Source organism: Plectropomus leopardus, chromosome 22 (assembly GCF_026936395.1).
Source record: "Plectropomus leopardus strain MGB_pleo_1.0 chromosome 22, ASM2693639v1, whole genome shotgun sequence".
Taxonomy (NCBI): Eukaryota; Metazoa; Chordata; class Actinopteri; order Perciformes; family Serranidae; genus Plectropomus; species Plectropomus leopardus.
This window is the reverse complement of record NC_142197.1, coordinates 26,602,315-26,619,570: the sequence shown is the minus strand read 5'-3', so window position 1 is coordinate 26,619,570 and position 17,256 is coordinate 26,602,315. Positions and strand designations below refer to the sequence as shown.

General features: G+C 39.4%; 1 protein-coding gene across 1 annotated transcript in view; it reads left to right on the top strand.

Annotated features, from left to right (window-relative positions):
* Positions 1–17,256, top strand: part of LOC121961725 (pleckstrin homology domain-containing family A member 5-like) — a 269,588-nt gene that overhangs the window by 84,828 nt on the left and 167,504 nt on the right.

The window sequence follows — 17,256 nt, the reverse complement described above, 5'->3', positions numbered from 1 at the left end:
GATAGAAAGATGAAGTGATGGTATTTATTTACATCACATCAAAATGGTCTGCATAAAACAAAATTCTGGCCATAACCTAACACCATATCTCAGGAACAGAAGGGGAGACATTTGGTTAGATACTGAATTGGTAACACTGATCTGTAAACAGATCAGTGTTACCCCTACCAAACAGGGGGGGACATGTTTTCACAGATAAGGATGTAAACTGTAAGAGAAACTTTCCTGGTCCACGGAGGCATACAACTAGTTCTCCTGACAAAGGTCTGAAGATGGTAACTTTGGCATTTTGGATAAAAACTTGCATTGGACTTGCAAGACTTGATGTTTTTGATCTTCTTGTGTCAGCACTGTCATGAACACAAAGATATTCTCAAAATGTGCTCATGCAACCATGTTGGCAGCTTTTTTTAAACTGTTTCTTTGAGGTCCAAGTTGGCTCCAGCTGCATCATGTGTTGAGGATATTAGTGTCAGTGAGATAAACTGAGGAGTATGAGGAGGAGTTTAGTGTGTTTCAGTTGTGAGTAGAAGGAGAAAAGACCTGATTGTGATGTTTGGTCTGTGTTGCTGTCTGTTTGTCAGCAGTGAACTCACATATTCTGCGTACATACATAGTCCTTGAGGATAAATTGTGTTTGTATCCCAGCTGAAGGCCAGGTGCTGTGTATTCTCTCATGCCTGAGATCGGAGTCTGATTTCAGAGACAAGGATGGAAAAGACTAGACAAGGAGGACAAATATCAGCTGATCTCTTCATCACAGATCTCCTGTGTTGTTTACAGAGGACTGAGGCTGAGCCAGTCTGTCTGTCACTTTCTGTCTGTTTTTCTCTTACTTAGCATAGATGGCCTGACCACAGCGACCCTGCAGATATTAGTTTATCAGCAGAAAAAATAAACATATGAAAGATCATTATTGACTTTTCCATCTGTGGCCGGTTGGGTTAGTATCGTCTCTCCCCCTGGCAGCCAGAGGAACGGCTCGTCTTCCATTCCAAAACATCTCTGGGAGCTTGCAGATACTCTCCTCCAAAGACACAGCGCTGCATATGACCCTGAATTCAGAGCACTGTGTGTGTGGAGCGGGACTTAGGGTGTGTGTGTGTGTATGTGTGTGTCCTCATGTTAACTCAGTGATGTCAACCTCACAGGGAAAGTCCTTTGTGTCATGATATGTGTTTTTTTCTTCTCCTCCATCTGGGCTGCTGCAGGTCAGGGGTGTAACAGGAGAACTGGTCCCTCCTTCTTTTTGGACTATGCTCTGTTTTTCTTTTGGTTCCCAACCTCAAGAGGAGCCACTCAGAGATGGGGTTATGATAAAGACAGAGAAAGACAGGAGTAAAGGAGGAAGAGTGTGATTATAAGAGTGAGATCGGAAAAAAAGGGGGAAACCTGTTGATTGAAGAAAATGAGACTCAGTGTAAGAATAAGAACTGAAAGGAAGGAAAGAAAAGATGATAGTGAAGCCAAGAGAAAGGAGGGAGAAGACACCAGGGTGGGACCAGATGATTGCTTCAGATGAGCATCACTGTTGGTTCAAACAAAGAAAAGGATGACGAAAAAAAACAGAGAAGCACACAATATTAGAGGGTGGGACCTGCTGCTGGTTTAAAATGAGATTTAGTAGTTTGGCTTAAACCTTCGAGAGGAGTGCTAGAGAGCTGCCAGCTCTCTGCTCACTTGCCAAAAATACTGAGGAGTTAAAAGCTCCATCCTTCTTCTTTGCTAACCAAGGAGCTTTGCACACACACACATTCATACACACATTTCCAAAACAGGATGAACTGCAGTCTCTCTCAAGCAGTAAATGGATGTCTTACAGTGTCCCACCTCAGTAAAGGTACTCGACTGGAAAGAACTGCAGTGCTACTTTCAGACTGAGTTACTTAATGCACACATTATGTTGTTAACAACCATTTTACAGTAGGGATGCCCGATAGATTATGGACTAATTGATCTATCACTAAGCCTCTGACGCCATGAGCCAATCACATTTTGTGCAGCTACACAATGCAATCGGACATCCTGCTTGTTAGCCCTCTATAGAAAAGCATCAGAAATGTTAATTTCCTGCAGTTTTATTTAAATGTTTGCAGTCATAACTTAAAAATGGCCATAACTTTAAAAAATGGTCAAACAATGTGCATGGGGTAAATTCAGCATTGATGTCTGATCTTTGACAATCAGACATCAGTGTTAATTGTAGCGAAAGCTTGTAGTAAAAACCCACCCAACTGAAAACATTAACTTAGCTGTAACGTTACAAAGAAAGCAAAGGGTGGTTAATGCTTACACCACGGCATAGTGAAGACCCTTTTGATGGCTTCTGTGTGAAATAAGGTGCTTCTGTCTCCCAAAGTTCTGTATAACATCTTTGGAATGTCTTTGACACTGACAGCTGACACTGTTGCTTAAAGCAGCGCAGCGAGTGCTTGTTTGAGTGAGCCAAGGGGGCGGGGCACAGCGATAAGTCAACTGTGGTTATCGACACTCTTTCTGCAGTACCTTGTGGCGTTGTTTACTCTGTTAATGTTAGAGTTAGTGCTTGTTGTTTCTGGAGATTCTATTTTTGTTCCACAGGCTTGCATTTTACATCAACTACAACACACTCCCTGATTGGCTGTTTATGTTCTCAGCGACGGTGGTGATCTCTGATTGGTCCTGATTGGGTTTCAGTTTCAAAGTTTGGAAAGTGTTTGGGACGTCAGCAAGTCAAGACTTTTAAGCAGAGGAAAAGAGAATGTTGAGCTCAGGTCGTCAGAGTCGCCTCATTAGGCTACATTTACAGCATAGATCATTAGGTGGAGATTACAATAACACAAAGCAGCTGCTATAACACAACAAATACTGTATATGATCATTATTGACTGAGTATTGACCTAGATGATAAGAAATTGGTATCTGCGGCAAAGTTGCTCGATCATGCATCCTAAATTTACAGCAGTTTTTTACATCTATTGCATGTCTGTCCATCCTGGAAGAGGGATCCCTCCTTAGTCGCTCTTCCTGAGGTTTCAACCATTTTTTTTTTGCCCGTTAGAGTTTTTCTTTAGTTGATGTGAGGGTCTAAGGACAGGGGATCTAATACGCTGTAAAGCCCTCTGAGGCAAATTGTAATTTGTGATAATCGGCTTTATAAATCAAATTGACTTGGCTTAACTTAAACTGACAGTTCTTTTATCACAACAACAAATAATAAAGTGTGTAAAAAAAAAACCAGGAAAATAAATCAGAGGGGGCTAACAGTTACTTTCATAAGACTAATGTGTTGATCATTTTCATGTCATGACTTCACTGTTTTGTCTTAAGACTGTCCAAAAATAGTAAAGGATGCCCATCACAATTTCACAAAGCCTAAGATGATGTCTACAGTAGTCTAAAGTCAGTTCATTTATCCTCAAATGTCAGAAAAGCAGCACATTTTCACAAAAAAAATGGCTTTTTTGTGAATGGTCATTGGAATATTCTGCCATTTATTTTTTGTTGATTGATGAATCCATGTATTGTTTCAGCTCTGGATCAGAGACTAATATGAATAAATAGGATAAGATCAAATACAGTGTAACAAATATAAATTGAATAAACACAGTAAAAGCAAAAATACTTTTTAGAGTGCTGACAAAACAATACCAACTGAAGGTCCACTTCCCTGCTTGATGGGGAGCTCCATTAGCAGATGTGGTTTGCTTGATTTGCATGTTGGCAATAAAAGTTGTGGGAAGCAGTTCACCGTTTCCAAGGTCATTGATATATATTATTATAATTTATTATATTATATTGTAGATTTTGAAATTGGTGAATCACCTTAGTAGAGAATAAGGTGAGGTAAGGTCTGATCTCCTCTGGATTCTAGCATAAATCCAGGAACTCCTAACAAAGACCTACCAGAGGGTCTCAGCCTGCCCTCATACCTTCAAATTTGATAATAGGCAGGAATTTCATTAACCCCTAAATAATAAAACAATAAAATAAAATGAAACAATATGAATAAAAAATATGCCTAATGGAAATATGTCAATTTCGATAAAACTCCCATTTGTCGCCAGAAAGTTTGTATGCTCGCATGAGGTGGCATTTCAGGTGATTCAAAAAAGTAATATTGGCAAAACTGCAATGGAAACAGTTTTTTGTTTTTTCCAGGTCACATGATGCGATGGTTATGTGCTTGTCAGTAGGAATTGGCTCCCTCACGATGCAGCAGGAGCTACAAGAGCTGTTATTGCATCACATAACTCTTCGGAAGTTGAGCAGATCATCTGAAGTTTTCAATCTGAAATTGTGGACTATCACCTCCCAGAAATCCCTCACATGTGGCCCCTCCCACATATAAGGGGCTCGCTTTTTCATTATTGCTTACATAACACACCTACGTCACCTTCGACTGGAAATGAGGACGGCTAGTGTGGTGGCTGCAATAGAAATAAAGCTGCTAATGTTTTGAACATCCATTGCCATGCTTCTTGGAATGTTATCCCCAGAGGAGAAGTCGCAGAACATCACTCACTGGAAATGCAGTCATCTCGCAATTGTATTTTATGACATTTCAAAAAATATTGCTTGAGCTTTGCACAAATCTGTAATGGAAACCTGCCTAATATCTTTAACTTCTATGAAAACATCCAGCTAACCAAAGTGGAATGCTTACATTAGGGTTATACTATGCATTCTCTGCAACAGGTTGCAATCACTTAGACAGGAATATCAAATTTAAAATATTCATTTTGTATGGGAATTTTCTTCTAACCAGAACTACAAAGAATCAAACTTTTCCATGATAATAATCATAGTATTTTTTGTCTACTTTGCTGTATGTCCCAGTCCAACACAGGGGCGGACTTTGTGATTTGAATGAAACATGACATGGAACGGGCACAGTACCTCTGTGCACCCGGGGCACTGACTGCTCTGCTGACCTCTCTACATGTTTTGGCTGCTTGCATTCTTTTCTGTGTCTCTTCATTTTGTGATTGTTGGATTATTGACAGTAATGCAGCTGTGTGAAATGGCAGCTGTCCGTGCAATCCGTCATGTTTGTCACAAACAGATCGGCCGCAGGAGGCTGTTTGGTATTCCACTGCAGTCTGAGAGGTGGACAACAAGGCAGAATGAGCTGCTGATCACATGTGGAAGTGAAAGCACCGACTGTTGTGAGTTTGTGTATTTAAGGAAGCACAAGTTCTGTTTGTGGCCTGTATAAGAGTGTGTCTGCATGTGTCAGCATGCACGCACATGCTGACACATGATCCCACACATGTGTGTGTGTGTGTGTGTGTGTGTGTGTGTGTGTGTGTGTGTGTGTGTGTGTGTGTGTGTGTGTGTGTGTGTGTGTGTGTGTGTGTGTGGTATGTCTACTGTATATAGACGTAACAAAACAACAAAAAAATTAAAACAAAAAGTGAGACGTGCAGGAGAAATGAAGTATAAACATCATGTCCAGTTGTTGTTCAGGTTGTCCCGTGTGTGTGTGTGTGTGTGTGTGTGTGTGTGTGTGTGTGTGTGTGTGTGTGTGTGTGTGTGTGGTATGTCTACTGTATATAGACGTAACAAAACAACAAAAAAATTAAAACAAAAAGTGAGACGTGCAGGAGAAATGAAGTATAAACATCATGTCCAGTTGTTGTTCAGGTTGTCCCGTAAACTGTGACATGCACCAACATACCTCATTGCTGCTATGACACAGACACTGTTTTCCCCCAGTAGATACTGTATTTTTGTCTGCTCCGTGAGGGCAATAAAATCCCATTTTTCAAAGTCTTGATTTACAAGAGGACCCCATACTTCACTACCATACAGTGCTATTGGTTTGATTATGGATGGAATATTTTGAGCTAGATCCTGATGGGTATATTAATGTTTGAAGACTTTTTTATAGCATAGAAGGCCCTTCTCCCCTTGTCTCTGAGATTATGCAGGGCCAGATTGAAATGTCATGTAGAGGTAATGTTTAGTCCCAAATATGTGTAGTTGTGTGTGTGTTCGATCTCTCTCTCTCTCTCTCTCTCTCTCTCTCTCTCTCTCTCTCTCTCTCTCTCTGACTTGCTCACTCACTCACACACAAACACACAGATGTTGGTTGTAGGCTAGCCAGTCGAGCCAACTCCCCAACAGCACAGTACACACCCATGCAGAGATGTGAGTGTCAGGCCAGCGGAGGCAGTAGAAAGTGCTGTGTCATGTTATCCAGCAGAGTGAATGGGTCTTTCTCACAGCACTCTTTTTGATTTATCATGGTGGGAAAAGCATCTGTGGTACTAATCACACTGAGGATGGCTCTGCTATTTTCAAGTGTTATGTTCAGTAAGTGATAGTGATCGAGCGTGCAGTCTATCATTCATTTCCTTCTTTCCACCTGGGCTTTTCCTGCTGTTTGACTGATTAGACGGCTAGGTGAAAAGTGATAGTGACGAGCAGCTGTCGCATTTTACCCAGAGGTGAATGTTTTTCAACTCTTGGCAACCAAAGAACAACAGCGTGAAAAAAAACAACAACAAAAAAAAACATGAACAAAGGTCATTGCGGTTGCTTACCATTCACTGCATTTTAGCATTGGTACTGTGGTATTGTGGCATTGCAATTATCACGAACTCCGACGGAAAATGCAGAAGAAAGAAAAAAAAATCAAGGGTCACGTTTTTTTTCATTTGTGCTCTTGCTTGTAATGCAAAAAATACAGTATATTATAGTTTGTTATTGTTTTTGCGGGTCTGTGAACACAGCGCAGCATTCAGAGCTCTCTGTGAGTTTGTTTTTTTCTTCAGCAGCAGTTTGTCACTCGCAGATAATTGAGCTGTTGATCCGTTCACAGCTGATCAGATTAGATTGGTGGATGAGAGGAACAGCTGTTTGAAGAGTGAAAGCAGACTTTTACCTCTACCCAGCAGAATGAATGCCTGAATTTCACATTCAATGCACCTGGCATTCTGCTGCGCTCTGCCCCAAGTGCTTACAGCTTTAAATAATCCAACAGTATATATATATGTATAATATATATAATATCTATATATATATACAGTATATATAATTTATTATTTTATTTTATATATATATATATATATATATATATATATATATATTCCAATAACACTCCTAATTAACGGCCCAGCTCCAAAAATCTATTTGTCGCGGCAGCTGATTCATTTGTGGCCAGCCACCACAAATAAATGATAGTATGGGAAAGCCTGACTTTACTTCTATTTGGACCTTACTGTTGTTCACTGAGCCAACTTGTGTAGACTAGATTATCATGTACAGCATAGACTTTACCTCATCACTCCTCACAACCCCCTTATGGCCGTTCACACTGGATGCAGAATGGCCACAAAGTACACTGATTGTCCACAGAGAGCTGGCTGCTTGCTTTACTTTCTGTGCCCATTTTGAGCAATCAGACCATTAACTGTGGCCCAGAGCTCTGCAACAGGCTCACAATCTACAGCAATAGTTTCAGCATCTGGTTCAATGTTTCTGCAAGCCATGAGTGAGCCTGGCAGAAAAGCACACTAAATACTCTATTGTGAACTATATAATGCAATTCACTTTAAGGAGGCTTTATTTGCATGACTATAGTCAAACAGTATTGTGGAAGCACATTTTAACAGTTGTTTTTAACAGGCAGCAGTACAGAGCAAGAACAACACTATAACACACTATGTGAACAACATAATGAAATGCATAAAGAACTAAACATACAGATGGACATCAGCATTACAATAATTATGATAATAATACAAACAGGTATACACAGTGTTTGTCACTCGCTGTTCCTCAGCGTGTGGCAGGTAAAGACATATTCTGCTGCCAGACTGCAGCTCTCTCTGTGCTCTACCAACACAATTGGTAATTTGTTTCTTGGGGTGATGAGGTCAAAATCACAATGTTTGTGTTTGAATTCGGGGAAATATTCTGTTCTGACTGGCTGGAGTTCTGTAAATTCTGCTAGAGTGCAGCTCTCTTGGTTTTGTCTTGCTTGCACTACTGGCAGAAACACTCGTCTTTGGAGAGCCATAATTATATGTATCGGCCTGTCTCGATGGACAGGTTATAAATGCTATAAATAATTTATTAGATATGATATTCATGATCTGATGATGATAATGGTAAAATATGCTTCCATTGCTTCTGCAATGCTTGTCAGTTGTGACTAAACAAAGAGAGAGAGAAGCATACAAACACACAAACAGACAGGCACATGGTGACGCACACACACAAACTCACACACAGGACACACAGCCAGAGACATAGAGGCAAGCAGTGACAGAGCTCTGTGTAATTAGAAAGGAGCATAAAAGGAGAGACACTGCTGACCAGTGCAGAGAAATGCGCTCCTTTTGTGAACTGGATGGCCTGGCGACTGCTCTCAGGTGGCTGTGTGATTATTAGGGCTGCACCTAACGATTATTTTTTTTATCGATTAATCTATCGATTATTTTTTTCGATTAATCGATGAATCAATCTTTTTTTTTTATTACTGGATTAATATAATTATCGACAAATTTACCAAAAATAATTTTTTAAAACTTGTTACACACTGCAGGGCATTACTCCCCAACAACAATAGCCCAGTCTTAACTGGTAATCTGTGTTTTACAGTCTGATATAAAGTCTCTCTAAAATAAAATTAATGCAAGGGCTTGTTCCACTCATGTAAAAGGAATGTAGTGCAATCTTCATTTAACAATCCAACAGCAAAATAAATAAAACAATGTAAAATACAAGTCACTTTTAGGAGGAGTAACAAAACAGTTACTCTTTGTAACAAACCTCAAATCTAGCAGTCCAACAAAACATCTTACAGTAAAATGAGTGCATTTTAAATAACACTAGAACTTTTCTCTAACAGAATAATATTAACTTCTCTCTGTGACTGAGAGACTTTAAACTGCGGTATAAAGTGGTATAGAGTTAACAAACATGAGCGTCACGTGTAAAATAATGGACGGGCTACTGTTTCTCTAGATGTGCTGCAGCTGACACGCAGCTCAGACACGCCTGACAAGCGCTGTTGGGCGAGCAGTGTGCACGCTCTAACTTGATACACGAACGCTGAAACAAAAAACACACTTGGCGCTGCATACGCTCTCATTGCGTGCGCTGTGTGATACGGTGCGACGCGTCGACGCACGTTATGTGAATCGATGTATTTACGTAATCGGTTACGTTGACACGTCACCCCAGCCCGACTGATACTTAACATATCATGGTGCCTCTGCGTCCAGACTCAAAGCCGATAAGTTAATTGAAATGTGAACAGCAGCAGCAACTGACAGCATGGGTGTCATGTGAGCGGACAGGCAGCATTTGTTTGAAATATAATGCCCAGTTCTTCAAGACCAAAACCAACAGGATGGGGGCAGAGAAGCTGAAAACAAACATGAGGCAGAGTGCCACAGATGCTGCTTGTATCTTGAATAGATTGAGACTGGAGGAGCCTGCAGAGAGGAGCAGGGCACTGTGAGGTGCTCTTATCATGGCAGAGCTAAATCTGGTCAAACTGTTCCAGCTTAGAAAGAAGACTGATAAGAGACTCGTTTGATGGACTTGGAGGTCACTGACAGATGCATCTTCACAACACAGAATACTTTAACTCAGTCACAATCCAAAAGCACAAACACACACACAGCATGACAAGGAGATTATTGTGATTCTTAAAATCTGTCTTTACTGTGTGATTGTGTGTGTGTGTGTGTGTGAGCGTGCGAGCATTCGTGTGTGTGCTCCCTCTGTGCTGTAGGGCTCGAAGCAGAGGTTCTTGGGCCATCACCAGCAGAACTGCCAACCCCATCAAAACACACACACACACACACACACACACACACACATTCACTGGTCTTCTTCATCAAACACCAAAGGGATTCATGCAGTCCCACCGCAGCTAATTGAAATTATCTGGGCTGAAATAAATGTGTGTGTGTGTGTGTGTGTGTGTGTGTGTGTGTGTGTGTGTGTGTGTGTGTGTGTGTGTGTGTGGTCTTGCACTTTTCCCCTTGTTTACTTGCTGAGGAAGGACAAACCACACAGTGCGGAAGGTAATATGAAGGGAGCAACATGCTCAGCCTCTCTTTCTCTCCCTCTGACTGTTCTTCCTTTCAGCTCAGGGACTGCACACACTCATTAAACATCAGACAGCTCTAAAAGGGTTGCTTCACCTCAATTACCAGAAATTTTGGAGTTGACAAATGTTTTTTAAAGGCCTATTCCGATGCGATGATCAATAATCAAGGAGACGGATTACTGATATTTGAAACAAATATTAATTTGCAGTTAAATTGAAAATCATAGTATCAAAATTAGAATAACACTAACTTAACTACTCAGAATCGTAAGGTTCTGAAATATTTGTCCAAATGTAGTTATTCATATTCTTTGACAACTTATTAACATTATGTGAGGTATTTGTTTTTTTAAAGTTATATGCATTTTTGGCCTTTTTTATTTAGTTGTTTTCTAAATGTTCATATATAAAGTATGTTTGTCAATACCATCATAAATATAGACAATTCTCTTTCTGTTAAACTCTTTGTATAAAGTGCACACAAGTGAGGAGTTTTTTCAGGCTGAATGGTCTATAAATGAGCAGTATTTTGAGTTTAATGTGAAAACTGATGCTTCTTTAAAACAAGATATCACAGCGTGTACTGTTCACTGTGTTATGATATAAATTGGCTGGCTTGTCCCACATCATCGCACTTCTGCCTGTTTGAATAAATCTTGAATTCTGATGAGGAACATCACATTACCATTGCTGTAAAAAGCTCTGTCTCAGTCCAGTTTGTCCCATTGTGTCCCTCTTCTTAGCCACAATCCCACTCCCCCTGTCCTCTGCACTGTCTGTCCTGTGTGCCTGGACTTTCTGCATGTCAGACTTCTCCCTGTCGTCTCACACTCACAAAGCCTGCCTGCACATTAGTTTGGTCTTTGTGGGCCTCGACTGTCTCATCAGGTCTTCTGAAAGACACACCTCTCTGTCTGCACCCTTTGAATGACACAGTCCCTAGAATAGGAGACAGGTTATTTATCTGTCCATCTAGGGTGCAGCCTGTGTGGTTGAACACTGGTCTATTTTCATACAAGCCCAGATGCTTCAATTTATAGAGTGATGCTTGGATCTGAGGTTGGACTCTGAGAGAAGACCTGAGATAAAGATCGGAAATGCCCATGCATTAATTCAGCAGCTTTTTAGTATTGATTGCAAGACATTTTATAGCCTGTACATGTAGACCTATTAACCCTTTAAACCTCAGCAAATTTTGCTTGGTTTTATCCAAAATCATGGAAAAAAGGCAACGAGCAACTTAACAAAAAATGATCCAAAAATTAGCAATAAATTACTAAAAGGTAACAAAAATAAAACTGAAAAAGCAAATATAGAAAGAAAAAGGGTAACACTTTCTATGAAGACCACATCTATAATGCATTATGGCGGCATTCATAGTCAATTATAATGCATTCATAATGCTTTATGAATACACTCATAATCACACATCATGCTTACTGATGCACTATATCAATAGTTATAAACCATTACAGATTTGATATATAATAATTTATAAGGGGAAAGGGTCTTGTGGATGCTCTTGACTTGTTATAAAGAGGTTGAATGCTGGGGGCTTTTAATGCATATAAATATTTATACTCACTTATTCACACATCAACAATTAACTGTAGTAAGGACTCATAGAGTGATATAACAGCACATGCTGTATCATACGTTATCATTGTATGTGTTAAGTAAAGTGAGGTCCATATTGATGCATTAATAATAATTAATGCTTCATCATAATGTTTCATTGTAGGTGTTAAGTAAAGTGTAATCACTTTCATGCATTTATAAGAATATATGCTGCATCATAAGTGATTAATGAGTACCATTCACTAGAATACATTTAAAGTCTTACAATGTGTCAGAGAGTTTTTAGCCACAGAGTTAGATTTCACAAAGACTGGGGATCTTGCAGTGTCAGAGGTGGACAGAAACTGTTGCAGCTCTTGAAATCAACATGCTGTATTCTGTAGCTAGCTAGCTAACCACTGTCCCCATACCAAACAGGCTATTTGCAAGCTAAGTTAGCCACAGACATGTTTGCTATTAGCCTACAAGTTAAACATACATTTTAGCTGAAGATTGCTAGCTCCCCTCATATACATGGATACATGATAGGATTTTTGAAGCAACCAATTTTAAGTCCAAACATACATTTAGCTTGCAGGCTAAATAGCAAACAATCCAGTAGCTAATGTTAGCTCACAGGTAGACCCTACAGTGGTTAGCTGGGTAGCTTACAGCATATAGCATACTTGGAAGGGACTTCAGGAGCTGCAGCAATCGCTGTCCACTTTTTTCTTCTCCACTATAACACAGTACAAAATGTGAAGCCATGTCCAAGAAGAAGAAATCTTATTCCCTTTTTAGCTCCACATTGTTCTTTTTCAGTCTAAGAGAAATTTAGCTAAATATGCAAATATAAACTGTTCAACTGACTGAAGAGTTAAACCAGCAATGAGTACTAGCCAATCACAGCACAGTAGGGCAGTGATAAAGAGTGCCTCTTTGACATGGCCCGCCATCTGTACCACTAAGGACTAGAGAAGAAAGACGTGGACAGAGATATAACTCTGAAATCCCTGATGAGTATGCTGCATGCTGTAAGTTAGCGAGCTAACCACTGCAGGGGGCCTCTGCAAGCTAACTTTGGCTACTGGATTGTTAACCATTAGTCTGCAAGATAACTGTATGGTTGATTTTAAAATTGCTAGCTTCAAAATTTATATATCAATTTATATATCAAGTAATCATGTATTAACCAAGCAATCTTCAGCTAAATCATAGGGTTAGCTTGTAGGCTAATAGCAAACATCCCAGTGGCTAACTTATTTTGCAGATAGTCTGTTTGATGTGGTCGGATGCCTTTTCCCCCATGTTTTTGAAAGAAATGAAACAATTTGCTCACATATCAAAGTTTAAATGCTTTGAGAGGCGTCAATGCACCACGAGATCCACGTTTCACAGGGTTAATGAGTACAGTAACTCTGGCTCTGTTTTTTTTTTTTTTTTTTTTAATGGACCTATCAGTTATCCCTCCATACCTCCATCACGCACCCACTCACCTCCTCCTCCTCCACATCCACAAAACTTACTTTTTCTCTAAGTCAGTGAAAAATTGGGTCATGCTGCTCCACAAAATGGATCTGTCAACACAGGGTTAAAACTGGAGGCAGCCGCCCTGGTGATCAATGCAAGGCATGTCTCAAACACACACTCTCACACACACAGACAGACAGTTCATCCCCTGTTTTTGAAGTGTGTGTGCTCCTTGGTTAGGGGAGAAGGATGGAGGTTTTACCTCTTCTTTATTTGGGTGTAATTGAGCAGAGACTGTGCAGCTCTGCAGAGCCTCCTCTCTAAAGCTCACGCGGAAGAGTTAAGCTGCTCTTCTGAGAGCAGCTTTCAGACCTGAGCTGCTCGTCCATTTAAACTAAATTCTGGAGCATTTTGTTGGATAGTCTGGTTTGTGTTGGCTTGTGGGAAAGCTGTCACTCAAACCATTGTGCAGACCAAATGACTAAACCAAGACCACCTGAAATGGGGGGGTCTCCTCTCCGAGTCTGGTAAGGTTTGTTTGTGGTGTGAATGCAAAGGAACCAACAGCAGGATTGTATGATAACAGATATGTGATTTCAGAAGCTTAACTGCTAATAAATGAATTCGCTGATCATGAAACTTGATATAACCTGTTCATGTATTTGGTAACCATGGTAACACAAATGCATGTTTTCCCTGATTACTAGGTCAAAAGCTGGTAAAACTGCTGTTCTTGTTTCTGACTCTGTCAGCTACTTTGTCAGTTCATTAGGTCCAATCAAAAGTGTGTGTGTCAGCAATCCCACAGCCATGAGCATTGAAATATGTGGTCAATTTGCAGGCTGATAATACTAATAATGATCATAATCACTAATGTCTTTATGAGTTCTTTGTGACACATTGAATATACACAATACACAATAAAGTGTTGCATAAACTTCTGTCAGTTGCAGTAATTTGATTCCCTACATCGATCCTGATAGTGCAGGATGACAATTGCCAAAACTGTCTAACCGTCAGTTAACTGTCAAACTTCACAGTTCCTCATCATAGTTTGGTTTTTTCCTCTTTGTTCTGGACCAAAGGGGCTGTGGCTCAGAGGTAGAGTGGGTCATCCTCTAAACGGACAGTCATGATATGTCGATTAATCTATCGATTATTTTTTTGATTAATAGATTAATCTATCTTTTTTTTTTATTGATCTAACTTTTATTCTTTTATTAATCGATTAATATAACAACAAATTTACCCAAGATAACATTTTAATAAGCTGCAGGGCATTATTCCCCAACAAAAAATAGCCCAGTCTTAACTGTTAATCTGTGTTTTACAGTCTGATATAAATTCTCTCCAAAATAAAATGTAAGAGCTTGTTCCACTCAAGTAAAAGGAATATAGTGCAATCTACATTTAGCAATACAACGGCAAAATAAATAAAACAATGTAGAATTCAAGTCACTTTTAGGAGGAGTAACAAAACAGTTACTTTTTGTTGTAGTAACAAACTTAAATCTGGTAGTCCAACAAAACAGTAAAATTACAGTAAAATTGGTGCAATTTAAATAACACTATAACTTTTCTCTAACAGAATAATATAAATTTCTCTCTGTGACTGAGAGACTTTAAACTGCGGTATAAAGTGGTATAGAGTCAACAAACATGAGTGTCACGTGTAAAATAATGGACGAGCCACTATAACTTATCTCTAAGTAATTATGACTAGTACATTTTTCTGCATCAAAATAGTCCAGCCTTAACTGGGCCTTAAGGCATATTGCTGCCTGCTGATATGAGTGCTGTATTTTCATATTTCTAAGCACATATTCCACTCATTTATAAAGTTATTCAAGCTCCTGCACAGCTGACAACCCTGTCCTATAAATGTTTCAAAATAAAATGCATTGTAGCAGCAACTGATGGCATTCTGTCCACAGAGACACAGTCAGGTAGCTTTTGTTTTGCAAGGGAAGCAAGGAAGTTGAGGTAAAACAAACATCTTTGTATTTCCTCATCTCTGTGACAGAGAGAAACTTTAAATTGCAGTATAAAGTAGTATCAGGTCAATATAATTATCCAGTTTGTCAGCAGTCTATTCCTGCTGACAAATGCCAGCGTCACATGTTTCTCAAGATGTGCTGCAGCTGACAAGCAACTTAGACGTGCCTGACAAGCACTGCTCAGGCAAGCAGTGTGCACGCTCTAACTTGATAACATGAGCGCCGAAACAAAAACAACACAACAGGCGCTGCTCACGCTCTCATGGCGTGCGCCATGTGTGAAATGGTGTGACACGTCAACACACCTTATGTGAATTGACGTATTTACGTAATCGATTACGTCGACGCGTTGCCCCAGCCCTACATTAAATGGAGTGTGTGAGTTGTTACTGAGTAGCTAGTAGTAGCTTGTATGGTAGACTCGGCCGCCAGTGTGTGAATGAGTGAATGTGACATGTAGTGTGAAAGTGCTTTGAGTGGTCACAAGACTAGAAAAGCGCTTTCCAAACTGTTTTTGATCACCAACTGAACTCTGACCTCAGCATCAGGACTGAAAATGAGCGATTTTTGAAAGTTGTTGTTAGTGTTTGGTTTGTTTTGCTTGTTTATTCTTTGGTCCATGATTGTATCTTGCTGAGGCTAGATTCTGTAGCATTGAGTAGTTTGGCTTTGGTTTGAATAAAAGGTTCAATGGGCAGCAGTGGCTCAAGTGTTTGAGCAGATTGTCCATTAATCGTACGGTAGATAGCAAATTGTTCCTGATACCCAGCTCATGTTATATTTTGACATTTAATTTCCAAACTAAGGTAACACACAGATATCACTGTGGTATCAACACTTAGGTGTGATATGGGCACCATTTTCAAACAAATTACATCCTGGGTTTTTTTTCTATACCTGCTTGTCCTGTTTTTGAGCTTATCCTGAAAATCATGTCGGCTTGTTTAGGTTCAGAATGGCTGTTCTCTTTAAGAACTGCTGACATTAGATTAAATAGATCATCTAAAAAGTTGATATCAACCTCTACATGACTTCATAGATCTGTCCTCAGAGTTCTGTTGATGGCTGTTTGGGATATGAGCTTGCATGGCGTTTGGCGTGACGGGAGGTCTGAAAAGCTCTGGAGGCATGGAGTGATGTCTCACTCTGATGGCTGACAGAAACTGTCCGATGTGTTGCTCTCTGTCTGCTGTGGCTGGAATAAATCCACTTGTCATCACTAACAAACCAGTCAGTATGGCATTTCAGTTAATGCTCTGTTGTCTTTGTCCTCTCCCTGTCTGTCGTCTCTCTGGTTGTCTCAGCAATTTTCTACTTGTCTTCTGCCTTTGTTTCTTTGCCGCTTTAGTTTCCATCTTAGTGTGAGTGATGTTATTTATGACAAGGCAGAATCTCTAGTGACATGAATTATTAATATCCATATAAAAGCACAACATACTATACCTTTTTTACAAAATATATTAAGAAACAATATATTAAGACACCCTATAAGAAACAGACCTTTCACGGATGGCCGTGAGAGATCTGATCCTGTTTAAATAGTTCTAAAATGAGAACCATAATAACAAAACATTTATTCTTTTTGCAGCAGAAAGAAAAATATTCTGTCCTCCCTGTCATCACATTGTGACCTAATGTTACCTTACCTCACTGTTATTATGCTGCTATTTCCCTGTAATGGCTGCAGGAGGTCGACTTTTCCATAATTCTGTATATATTTATATATAAATATATATATACAGGAATATATATATGCAGGAAGAGTGTGAAAAGGGTTTAATATGACATAAAAATCATAAAAGCCAGAGCATCCATTCTTTTTACAACAGAAAGCTAAGGCTTCTGTCTTTCATGATTATTTGTCTAATCCTGTATACATGTCATTCTAAAAAAAAAACATAATAGCTAGAACATTTATCCTTTTTGCTGTAGAAAGCTTAAGAGTAAGCTGTGTTTTTGTGTTTTTTTTTACACATGTAATGAAGTCATTGTGCCGTGGTAACACCGATGCAAAAAACGCACAGTGGCACCAGAGAAAAGAATGATGATTCCATTACAATACCTTTCCACTTTGCTCATAAAAATGAGCATATCTCAAAAACTAAATATTGTTTAGAGTTTAAATAACTTATTTTATGTCAGTGTTAAGAAATATTTTGTTTATTTTTCTACATTTAATTT